Raw genomic sequence first — 10740 nt, 5'->3', positions numbered from 1 at the left:
CTGCCTTGTTAGTAGCCCTTTTATCCCTGAGACCTTTTATGTTTGTTTTTGACCAGACAGGCTTTGCAGTCCTCTTTGGCCCTGTGGGCTATGTGACCTCAGAATGTGTCCTTGGGTTAGTGGTTTTGTGCCAAGTTCAGATTCTGATAGAAGATGGTTAAGGTATTAATGCAAAACCTCTATGAACAATCTTGGTTTTGCTTCCATTTTAGGGACCAAACAATAATCTCTCTTACTGATTAACCCACTTAATAACTGCCAAGTCCTGGGCTTCTGCATGGGTATTCTTCATAAGTTACTGTTGCATTTAATTTCTGAAAAAGTCAGTTCCAGAGCCTTTAATCCTTCAGCTAGCATGTGGCAGATACTGGATTGAGAGTGGGATTTATAGTAAATTAGACTAGCAAAATCTTGGCCAACTGAGGCCCTTTCATCTCATTAAACTTGTTTTATTTTATTTTTTTTAAAGATTTTATTTATTTATTCATGAGAGACACAGAGAGGCAGAGACCTAGAGAGAGAAGGAGGCTCCATGCAGGGAGCCCGATGTGGGACTGGATCCGGGGACCCCAGGATCACGTCCCGGGCCGAAGGGAGGCGCTAAACCTCTGAGCCACTCAGGGATCCCCTCATTAAACTTGTTTTAAAGGAACTTTATGAGCTGAGAACTGTTCTTGTTGCTGGGGATCCAGAGATAATGCCTCACTTCAAGGAGCTTATAATTCAGTAAGGAGGCCTTCATTTATCTTACACAACATAAAATGGTTGCATGTATTATAATTTTAGTAGGCGAAAATAAACCCAGAACACAATCTGATGTAAGATATTTTGTTCTGGCAGAAAAGAAAACACAGACTTTTAAAGATTTGTCTTCAAGACAGTATACATTAAATCAGTCTCCTGACAATAAACAATTGCTCCGCTCTCCAGTCAGTAATGCCATATGGCCGCAGCCCTGGTGGCTCAGCGGTTTAGCGCCGCCTTCAGCCCAGGTTGTGATCCTGGAGTCCCAGGATTGAGTCTGATGTCGGGCTCCCTGCAGGGAGCCTGCTTCTTCCTCTGCCTGTGTCTCTGCCCCTCTCTCTGTGTCTCTCATGAATAAATAAATAAAGTCTTTAAAAAAAAAAAATGCCACATGGAGTGACAGTGTGAAGGAGCTGCATGGTATTCTATCACCAAAAAAATGCATTGGCTACGTTGATAACTCATACCAAGGTTTTTCTCAGATATTTAAGAAGCATCCTCACTGATGCAGAAACAAATGGGGATTTCAACCTGTATTTTAAAATTAATTTTGGGGGATCCCTGGGTGGCGCAGCAGTTTGGCGCCTGCCTTTGGCCCAGGGCGCGATCCTGGAGACCCGGGATCGAATCCCACGTCGGGCTCCCGGTGCATGGAGCCTGCTTCTCCCTCTGCCTGTGTCTCTGCTTCTCTCTCTCTCTCTGTGACTATCATAAATAAATAAAAAAATTTAAAAAAAAATAAAAAAAAAATAAAATTAATTTTGGTACTCTTTTTTTTTTAATTTTTTTAAATTTATTTATGATAGTCACAGAGAGAGAGAGGCAGAGACACAGGCAGAGGGAGAAGCAGGCTCCATGCACCGGGAGCCCGACGTGGGATTCGATCCCGGGTCTCCAGGATCGCGCCCTGGGCCAAAGGCAGGCGCCAAACCGCTACGCCACCCAGGGATCCCAGTACTCTTTTATAATTAGTATGCGAAGAAACATTTCAGGATTGTTTATTCCTTGCTTCTGTAAATCTAGTAAGCAGAGTTGACACTCCATCATCACTGGTTGATACAGGTCCAGGTTACCACCTGCCTGCCTGCCATATGCATAGCACTTTGGTGATAGGAGGCCAGGTATGGTCTGATTTCTTGTCTCCTCTGCCATTTTCTTCCTCACTCATAGTCACCAAGCTCTTCCCACATTGGACCTTCCCTTGTGCTTCCCGTTCACCCCATTCTTCATCTGGATAACCCCCTCTCAGCCTCCATGTCCCTTCCTCTGGAGGACTTCCTTGGCCCCCTAATCTTAAATAGCTCTCACCTTTTTCTGTCTTATAACTCCTACCTATTCTGCTCAAGCACTTGTCTCAAACATACACCCATCTATCAGGTATTTTGTATATACACATCTGCCACGTATCTGTCTCTCTGAGAGCAAAAACCATGTCTAGTCTCTACTTCCATTTACATAACATCCATCATGGCATCTAGATCATGGCTGGCAGTTATTAAATGGGTAGGTATCTGGGTGAATGGGCGGCCTGATGGGCAGATTGGCAGGTGGATGGGTTTCTTGCCCAAATAGCCACTTGAGTGCAATGACGAGCGAGGCAGGCATTTTCAAGGTACTAGGCATGTAGCAATGAATAAAATGTCAGTTCTCCACTTGCTTACTTTCTGGATGAGGGGAGAGACAGTGAACAAATATACAGTGTGTCAGGTGGTGATAAAGAAAATAAAGCAGAGGGAGGCACATGGAGAGTGAAGGTCAGGATGCCTTGCACGTGGGTGTCAGGAAAGGTCTCACAGAAGTGAGGTTTGAGCAGAGACATGAAGGAAGTGAGGGAGTGAGCCATATCTAAATCATTGCAAAAAGCTAAATTCTTACCATTCCATGTTTTCAGAGTGATTTCTAGGTATGTGTTTATCTTGTCACACAAGCAGTTTTAATTTTGCCACAAGTCTGAAGCTGAATACTCCAGTCCAGTGGGGTGGGAGCCTCTGGAATGATAGGAGCTGCCTTTTTTTGTGGAAGAGATAGTTCCAGAAAAGAAAAAAAAAAAAAAAAACTGTTTATGGTCTACATTTTTTTTTAATCTTCAGTTCATTTTTTATTATCTTGAGGAAGTGATGGATCATAAAATTCTGATTCCCCCCCCCCCCCCTTTTTCCCCTTGGGAGTCAATATGAAATTTATTAAGAGCAAGGTTACTTTTCAAAATATTCTGGGCTTTGCAGGTCATTGATTTCTTTTTCCTCCACATCTTTTATAGAATTTTACAGTAGTCATTAAATAACAGGGTCAAATATTTCTCTTAATCTAAAAAGCACCCCCTTAAAACAGTGTCTAGTTATGAGAGTTTTCTCCAGGTGGGACAGATGAATGTATGCATCTAATGAAAAAGCAGGTGAGCCAAGCAGGAAAGGCCTAGATTGTGAATAAGGCCATAAGGCCCTGGGGGTGGTTCGAGAGTCTAATGTAGAGCCTACTGGGGCATGGAAATGCAGGTGGCATCTTCACCTCCCCTTGCTCAAGACTGTGAACACAGTTACTATGAGGCCACTGGCACTTGTCCTGTTTGAGTACGTGAATGAGACAGGAGGGCCCTGTTGGATGTTCTATCTCCCATAGTTTGAGGGTGGAGGCTGCCATTCCAGGAGTTGCTGGTGGGCCTGCTTCTTTTCCTGTTATCTGCCCATTGCCTGTGGTACTAGAAGGATCTACGTGAACTCTGAATATCTGGAGGGGCTTCTTGGGTCAGAAGAGGGAGTAGGGGAGATATGGGAAGGATGCTCAGAGGCATCCAACCGGCAGAACTATCAGGACAGTGATTCTCAAAGTATGGTCTCTGGGCCTCTGCTTCACAATCCTCCTGGGTGCTTGTGGAGATGCACATACCTCCTCACCCCAAGCTGCTGCATTGAAGGACTGTCTCTGAGGGCTGACTCAGGAAGTTGGTCCGGGTAATGGGGAGCAACATCTTTGCCTGGAAACTTAGTTCTGCAAATACCGCATTTTCAAGTTATAAGATGACTTCTTCCACAAAATGTGTCCTACATGCACATTCCCAAGGAGTCCAGTTGAGCAGACAGGGAAGTTGGTTAGAATGTTCATGAATTAGAAAACTGTCTACCTTCGTTGAAGGGATCTGTCTTTGAGGTGTGGATATCTCTTGCTAAGAAAAGACAGCATTTGGGTCTCCATAAACCTGAGATCCTGGAGGTTGAAGGGATATGGAAGGGCCTGCCCTAGGTTGTACCCATGGGGACAGGACATAATCTTCACAGGTCATGTTGATTTCACCAGTTCTTCTTGAATTCCAGCCCTATATCAGGCCTCATGGGGGACATTCGGGACATTCCCCGTGATATGGCCATTATCGGCTCATAGTGACCTCCACCCCACCTCCTCCTTATCTCGGGGCCTTCTCTCCCACCTCCCCCTTCCCCACACAATGCTGAGTGTCCCATCATCATTCTAGCTTCTCCTGGGAACTGTCTGCTCTGCTGGGGAGGCCTTGGGCCTAGCACAGCTGCAGTTCCTCGCCAGCACCCTAACATTTCTGCTGACAGCAGGGATCTCTAGCAGTGCCTCAGGGTCATTGTCAGGTTGACAAGATGGACTAGAAGTGCAAAGGGCTAGGGAGGGAGAAAGCAGGGCTGCATTGGTACAGTAGGGAAGAAAATAAAGATTAGAAAACAACCACTCTTTGTAGAATGTCTGCCTGGAAAACCCTAGAGGATCAAGGAAAAACCCACCATAAACAATGAGACATAGTCAAGGCAGGAAAAGTTTTTGGTAAGCCATTGAAGAAAGTGTCAGGTGACAGTGTGGAGGGCTGGCTTCATCCGGGTTGTTCCCGACCCCTATCCATGTCTAGTAGGACCTTTTCTTTCCATGGTGGATGATAAAGGAGCACTACCTTAAAAAAAAATAAAAATAAAAATAAAAAAATTTAAAAAAAGGAGCACTACCTTGGGGTCTTATACAATGACATCACTTCTGGAGGGCCTGCCATATACCAGATTGGGTTCTAAACATACAATTCAACAAAAGTAATCCTCACACCAGCCCTGGGAGGCAGGGAGTACTAGTGACTACTACCCTCATCTTCCCTATTTTTAGGTAGGGAAACCAAAGTGTGGGAAAGTGAGGAAACTGTGCCAAGGGTCTCATGGCTGAGAAGTAGTCGTAGGGTCGAGGATTCTACACAAGGCTTTACCCACACAGTACTGCCTCCTGCCACACAGCATGGTGAGTCTGCTCCCAGACTCAGCTTTGTTCCTTCATTTTAAGGACAACCCCTACACATAGTTGGGATTCGTTAAACATTGCTGAATAAATCCGTATTTCTAGTGCAGTGTTCAGGCTTCAAAGCAGCCAGTATGGCCCTAGGAGCTCAGAGAGTTTAGTTATCTAAGGATCCAAGTGCTTTATTATTTTCTGAGAGCCTTTGAAACATAAACAGTCCCTTCATTAGTTAATTAATTTAGGGATTGATTTCCCTGCCCAGAACCACTGAGATAGAGCTATCGACAGTTACAGCTGTTCCATGAACTGGCAGGGGTTGTACAAGGGGCTACCACTAAAGTCTGTGACTTTAAGTAAGAGACTAAACCCCTCTGAATGTCACCATCTTCGTTCATTTAAAAAGAAGAGGTCAGGTCGATAGTACTGAACTCAACAGGTCATTGTGAGGTTTGAACGAAGCAGTACGTCGAAGGGTCTAGAACAGTGCTGGCACATAGTAGGGTCTTTGCAAAGACTTCCTTTGTAAGTCTCCCTGTTCTACCAGGAGGACATGAGGCTGTGAAGGGCTTCACAAAACCTGATGACTCATAGGACTTGCTCCCTGTCTTCCATTAGCTTATAATTTAGGTAGGAAGGGCTGTCTGAAACCACAGACATTTAAGTCCTAATTCCAGGTGTGGAAGGAAAGACCTCACATTACAATGCCTGGTCAGATGCATGATGCACTCTTGAGTGCATGCATGTCCTGTGCCCACTGTCCCAATCTCCTTTCAGATGTGGCTTAGAACTGGAACGCTGATCTTACAAAGTTAAAAAATGTGATGTAGAAATGCAGCACCTCTTGGAAAAAAACAAAAGAGGTATAGGGATTCTCACAGGTGTAGCGATGCTGGGCGCAAGCTGCTGCATGGTACCAGCCAACAGCATTCCCTCCGATGAGCTGTGCCTACCCCTCCAGCAGAGCCACATTGTCTGGGCTAAAGGCCGGGCTGAGCTCAAACCCTGGTCCCACCACTTAGCAGTGGGCATGACCTTGAGCTGGTTACCTGTCCTGTCTGTACATTCAGGCAGTGATGGTGCCTCCCACCTAGTCTTGTTGTGAGGATTCAATGGGTTAGTCCATGGAAAAGGCATAGGGCCCGCCTCCTTTGGTACACAGATGATTACTATTGTGGCTACTGTTATTTTCATGACTATGCTCTACCTGCCTCTGGGAAGGCTTCCCATGTTTGACTTGTGGTTCTGAGGAAGGAAGGCTCATCGAAGCCTGGGGTCTTGATGGTGTTTTCCAAGGATCTGTGGATTGACGAGCCTGAACTGGAAGGGGGAAGAGAGAAGACTGGGCAGGGGGGACCTGAAAGAATAAAAGTTGGGAGATGGGAAAGTGTGCGTTACTGAAGTGGTGGCAGATGCATGCACTCTTCTTATGACTGTTGAGTGTTTTCTTACGTTTCCATGTGAACTGCAATAGGCTTGGGCCTGGGTGCAGGTCAGTATCTTCAGCCCCTGAGGAAGGATGTGCTTGTTCCCAGGCTGGGTTTGCCCAGTGCTCGAGACTAGAGCACCAACCCGCTGAGCAGCCTATGGTCAGGGTCACTGCGGGGTCCAGATGGCATCATACGGAGGGTCAGAAGACCTGCCTGTGTCAGTTACAGGACTAGGAAGCCTTAGAATCCACCCTCCTCCCCCTCCGGGACTAGAACAAGATACGACTCATTCCCCCTAGCAGAAGAGACTTTGAATGGAGGAGTCCTGGAAGTTGGTGGAGTAGGCAGTGGGGGGAAGGGAGGTGCACAGGCTGAAATGGGGGTGGGTTGGGGGGAAACAAGGCAACCCAAGGGTGGCCCAGAAGAAGAGGAGAACAAAGAGAAGGATGGAAAAATCTCTGAGAGTTCTGTGTGCGAGAGTCAAGGGAGGGCTTGTAGGGCTGGATGTGGGGGATGCACTCTATCTCTTTTTGGACCCTAGCAGCGTCGATAGGAGCCCACTTTGGGCTTCAATATGCTGAATTTGGGAGTAGCTTTTGTCTACCTCAATTTCCATTTCTGAAATTATCGAACAGTCTTCCTCACAGACAAATCCCCATAAATCAAGAATATGCTGCGATTTTACCACTTCTACATCCAAGTGACACCTCCAAAAATATCCTTAGTGAAATCCCATGCCCCAATGTTTTATTTGGAAGGTAGGGTCACAGTATTTATGTGTCAGCCATAAATACTTGGATGAGAGTTTGAATTCCTAAGAGTCTGCCACTTCCGGCTAATAGTATTAGATCCTCGGGAAGTGTCCTATGTCGTAATAGACCAACAGATTTAGAATTTTAAGCAGTCATGGAAACAAACAGGTGCTCGATGCAGCTAAAAATAACTACCCTGGGAAGTGAAATTGGGGCCAGGCCAAGGAGTTGAGGTGAGCGCACTCTGCTTCAGGAGGTGGTCAAGACTGTGGGGAGAAAGGCAAGAAGAGAAGAGTCCTGAGCCCTCAGGGTTGTCTGCCTTTCTCAGAATCTCTTTTCCGTTGTACTGGCTGTTTTCATCCTCTGAACTGAAGCTTCATGCATTCCCCATCCCCACCCCCAAACCTAGCTTTTCTGTCTGGATTTCCCAGTGAAAGGCCCAACCGGACAGGGGCTCCTCTTGTGTGGGGACGGTGAGTGGGTGGCTTCTTCTTGCTCGAGTGCCACCCCTGAGGCTCCCTGGGGGTGCTGAGCAGTGTGAGGGTGTCTGGGGAGCGCTTTGCCTCAGCAGCCCGAACCTGGAGAGCACTTGGAGCCCAGACATTCCAGACCATTTAATCCTTCCACTCCCGGGAAGGGCCTCAGCCACATCCTCCATGCCCTGCCGCCCTTCCTGAGGAATGAAAGGTGGTGGCTGTCAGCGTGTAAAGGATGGGAGGGTGACAAGTGGGGTAAACACAGCTTGTTACTACCAGATTCAGTTACCGACGGTGCTCAAAGCTCAATGGCCAGGGGCTTGTGCAGCCCTGGAGGACAGGGCGTCTTAGCCACCACCAGCAGGATTCTGGGAGGAGGAGCTAGCTGCAAGTGTCATGGAATATTCTCACACAGCTTATGGAGCAGACAGAGCTAGTAATGTTATCGCCGCTTTCATCGGTGGGAATTTTGAATTGGGAACCTTGCTTTGACCCCAAGACTAACCAAAGCTCCACAAAAGACCTGTCTTTACACCAGAGGCACAGTGTGTGATTCTATGGGTTCGAAAACCAGCAAAATTCTATTTGGTGATAAAGCTTAGAACAGTGGCTACCTTCTTTTTTTTTTTTTTTTTTAAAGATTTTATTTATTTATGATAGTCACAGAGAGAGAGAGAGAGAGGCAGAGACACAGGCAGAGGGAGAAGCAGGCTCCATGCACCGGGAGCCCGATGTGGGATTCGATCCCGCGTCTCCAGGATCGCGCCCTGGGCCAAAGGCAGGCGCCAAACCGCTGCGCCACCCAGGGATCCCCAGTGGCTACCTTCTAAGGGGGCAGAGGAATGTTGACTGGCAGACAGACATGTGAGAGAACCTTGTAAAATGGATCCTAGAAGGTTCCATATCTTCATCTGGTGGTGGTTATATGGGCTTATACATGGAGAAAAATAAATTAAGCTGTATATTTAAGATGTGCATACATTACTATATGTACATCTCAATTAAATAAATAAGAATATGAAGAAAAGTATGTGCATAAGAAGGAGGTCCGTGAAGAGAAACACCCTGGTGACGTTTGAATAGTCTAGCTTTTACCACACTTGGAGTTTGCTGTTTCATGGCCCTCGGTTCCTAAAAATCTGGCATGGTTCAGCCCCAAAATTGAAAACACCAGCCACCTATGGAGAAATAAAATAACAACAGGTCCCTTTCCAAGTTTGACAGTCAGGAGAATGACTTGGAAACTGCCAGCCCTGCATCCTGAATTAGTCTCTCCATCATCCCACAGTTTATTGAGGTTATTGGGGCATCACGGTCACGCTGACCCAGCTTTAACTTGCAGCTCTGCTACTCAGTAGCATTAGGGACTTTCTAGAAAACTGTTGCCCCCCTCGAAGGTTCCATTTCTCCATCTGTGAACTAAGTGTTCTTCAGCAAAGGGGTAGCTGTAAAGTACTCAGTTCAGTGCTTAGTACTTCACAAAAAATCAGTGACTAGTTAATGCTGCCAGCGCCACTGAATTGTGTGGGACCGGAGGGGACTCCAGGAGCCATGCTGCACACCTCTGTAGTCGCTCCACAAACACTTCCCACATGACCCAACTTTTCCTACAGTTGGGACTGCTCCAGGGTGCAGAGGCCCCCTCTGGCTTGGCAGGATTCTCTGGCTGGAGCCTCTGTTGGTTCTCAGAGTAGGAGCGTGGTCGAGTTGGACGACAGTGTACCCACGTCGAAGCAGCTGTGGCGAACATCTGGCTCTGATTATCTGGCTGGGAATGGCTGGGGGTGGGAGCTCCGTGATTTATAGATTGCTCCTCTGGCTGTAAATCCCATCTCTAATTGTGACTTCTCTGTCCCTAATTGTTTGCAGAGAAGAGAGGAGCTCAATGGCTCACAATCCCTGGCAGGGCCAGAGGCTGCTGGGGGGTGAGGTTTGTTGCTAGGACACCACCGTCTTTGTTTTGGTCTCTGCTCAGCAGTGTTTTTAAGGCCCTGTATACATTTCTCTGTATTGTTAATGTAATTTGTTCAGGCAGTGAACAGCCAAGTTCAGCCGAAGGAATCCGATACTCATAACAGAAACACCAGAGGCCAGGTTTTTGTGGTCAAATTAGGGTTTTGAGGCCTAGGAAGAGAATGAAATGTTTGAGCTGGGCCAGGGGGACAATCTCCCTTTCTCCTCTGTGCTAACGCTGGCCTGGGTTCAGCTGCCTTGCGAAGCTTGGCTTGGGGGGCACTGAGTCTACGACCACATTCAGGGCTGTTAGGTGGGGAGCAGGGCTGCCTTCTCTGAGAAAAGGAATGCAGATTGTATTCAAACGGGATGAAAGGGAGCTCACAAAGTGTGGGCAAGTTTGGCCCCTCTGTGCCCAGCCTTTTCCTGGCCCTAAGCTCCAGGCACCTTTTATCGTCTCCCACTCCCACCCCTGAATTGCTGGACCGGTGGGGAAATAATAGTTGAGATCTGATGAGAAGGTATGTAACTCTGTGAAATGCAATTTGCCCCTTGTTGTCTGTGAGGACCCACCACCCCTCTTGCCATCTGGGAACTTCGCACCCTGCTGTGCTCAGAGTTTTCCCAAATAATGGATTCCAAACAACTTTCAGGGAGTGGTTAGCGATGCGAACTCAGTACATCCTACCCTCTTCATTTTGCCTCAAAACAAAGCAAAGCAAACATTACCAATCCACATTTTCCATGCTTTCTTTTGCTTCTAGAATGCGTACATGTTGTGAAATGAATCAGGCCAACATTACTGACCCCCTTTCTCCCTCCCTCCCTGCCTGCCTGCCTTGGAAGAATGCCTGGTGTGCACGCATCCATCCATCCATTTAACAATTACTGAACACCTTCTGTGGTTACCAAGTAGAATATGATAGGGTCCTGGCCCTCAGGAGCTTAAAATGCGGAGAACAAACAAGAAAACCAGTCTTTACAATATAGGTGACAAGCGGCCGGCAAAACAGAGTGGAATGTTACCTGGAATACCTGAAAAAGAAATACTCAGGCCTAGAGAAGTGAGGGGAGGTCCTGGTGAGGAGGTATTCAGAGCCATGCTTTGTAAGAGAACACCAAGCACTGGCTTTCATAGCAGCCTGGGGC

The 10740-nt window shown here is 47.1% G+C and overlaps 1 protein-coding gene across 1 annotated transcript in view; it reads left to right on the top strand.

Moving 5' to 3' along the window:
• TCF7L1 (transcription factor 7 like 1) overlaps window positions 1-10740 on the top strand; it is a gene marked incomplete at its 5' end in the record, with an annotated part of 159748 nt that overhangs the window by 67954 nt on the left and 81054 nt on the right. The gene's annotated exons all lie outside the window — the stretch shown is intronic.

The sequence above is a fragment of the Canis lupus genome, chromosome 17 (genome assembly GCF_003254725.2).
Source record: "Canis lupus dingo isolate Sandy chromosome 17, ASM325472v2, whole genome shotgun sequence".
Taxonomy (NCBI): domain Eukaryota; kingdom Metazoa; phylum Chordata; class Mammalia; order Carnivora; family Canidae; genus Canis; species Canis lupus.
Note: the sequence above shows the minus strand (reverse complement) of the source record. Positions and strands in the feature narration are given on the sequence as shown.